At 35.3% G+C, this 1,624-nt stretch overlaps 1 protein-coding gene across 2 annotated transcripts in view; it reads left to right on the top strand.

The window, feature by feature from the left end:
- The window catches only part of LOC106875459 (FMRFamide receptor), a 180,719-nt gene that overhangs the window by 125,066 nt on the left and 54,029 nt on the right, over positions 1-1,624 (top strand). The gene's annotated exons all lie outside the window — the stretch shown is intronic.

Below are 1,624 nucleotides of genomic sequence, written 5' to 3'. Positions count from 1 at the left end.
ATATATATATATATATATATATATATATATATATATATATACATACACATATATATATGCGCATCTCATATATATATATATATGTGTGTAAACCTGTCTAACTGTCTATATCTATATATATTTTTATATATATGTGTATGTTAATGTGTGTGTGCATATGTATATATGTATGTATAAACGTATGTATGTGTGTGTGTGTGCGTGTGTGTGTATGTGTGTGTGTGTGTGTGTGGGTGTGTGTGTGTGCATCTTTATTGCCATGAGGTTTCGAGTTCCATCACCCTACGTGGGTTCTTACGTAAGATTTCCTTTCAATAGAATCAGGACGATTTATATCTTGTGACATACTAGCTAGACGTGAACAGTACAGAAACCCATAGCAGGATTAGAGCTGCTGTTCAAAAGTACATCCTTGTCATTTACTGCGTTATGCTGATTGTACCTGGTAATTACATTAAAGGTATTTGTGTTTTTGGAAAACTAGGTCGCTTACACAGTGATTTAGATAATTCAGTTAACTTTATCCGTATCATCGGAACCGAGGAAGATTCATCTATCCACGTATATATGGATGTATATCTAAAAATGTGTTGGTAGGTAAGTAGATAAGTAGCGAGGAATATAGGTAGGTAGGTAGGTAGGTAGGTAGGTAGGTAGGTAGGTAGGTAGGTAGGTGAGTTGGTAGCTAGGTGGGTAGGTAAGTCAGTAAGTAGGTAGAAAGGTTGGTAATTTGAAATGTAAGTTGATATGTAAGTAGACAGGTAAGAAGACAGGTAGATAGGTAAGTCGGTAGGTAGATAGATTAGTAGTTAGATAGGGAGGTAGGCAAATAGGTAAGTAGAACGTTAAACAGAAAAGTAAGTCGGTAGACAGATAGACAGAGCGGTGGATAGTTAGAGGGGTAGTTAAGTAGGAAAGTAAATATGAAAGTAAATATATCCGGTGGATCACAACTTGCAAGCGAATAACTCACACATATGGTTTTGTAACATCTTCTGCAATATATGTAATATAAGAAGAGTAGTGTCAGGTGTTGAAATTGCACGGAACTGCAGCTGATCGCCTGCAGTTTCACGTTGCGCCCTCTTTGTCAGACACTTTGGCGTTTTCATCCTCCGCTATTTCAAACATCAATCCGATCAATCATTACTGTTGTCTACATTCACTTGTTTTATATTCGGGTGTCTTGTAACGATGTCGCTCGTGTTCAAACTGTGTTCTCTCTCTTTTTCGACATCACTGCAATTGGTTGCCCTAACAAGAGTTTTAGCATAGCTCTCAGTGCCGAGTCATTTAAGCATCAAAGCTCTCCATCACGACAATGAATGTCTATCAGAAGGTTATAAGCATAATCTTCTGACGGACATTTTCCACGTTGTGCTATGCTGCGCTTAATAATCATTTTAGCCATTGTGCATATAGATACAAATTTAACTGACTTAAATTAACTGTCATGTAATAATAGGCTGGACTTCAACGACCTGATATTAATTGACCTCTTTACAATGGATTTATTTTTTAATGCTTATACATCAATTCCTTATATATATATATATATATATATACATACTCACACACATGTATATATACATATATATATATATATATATATATATATATACAC

This window comes from Octopus bimaculoides, chromosome 4 (assembly GCF_001194135.2).
Source record: "Octopus bimaculoides isolate UCB-OBI-ISO-001 chromosome 4, ASM119413v2, whole genome shotgun sequence".
NCBI lineage: Eukaryota > Metazoa > Mollusca > Cephalopoda > Octopoda > Octopodidae > Octopus > Octopus bimaculoides.
This window is presented reverse-complemented; position numbering and strand designations above follow the sequence as displayed.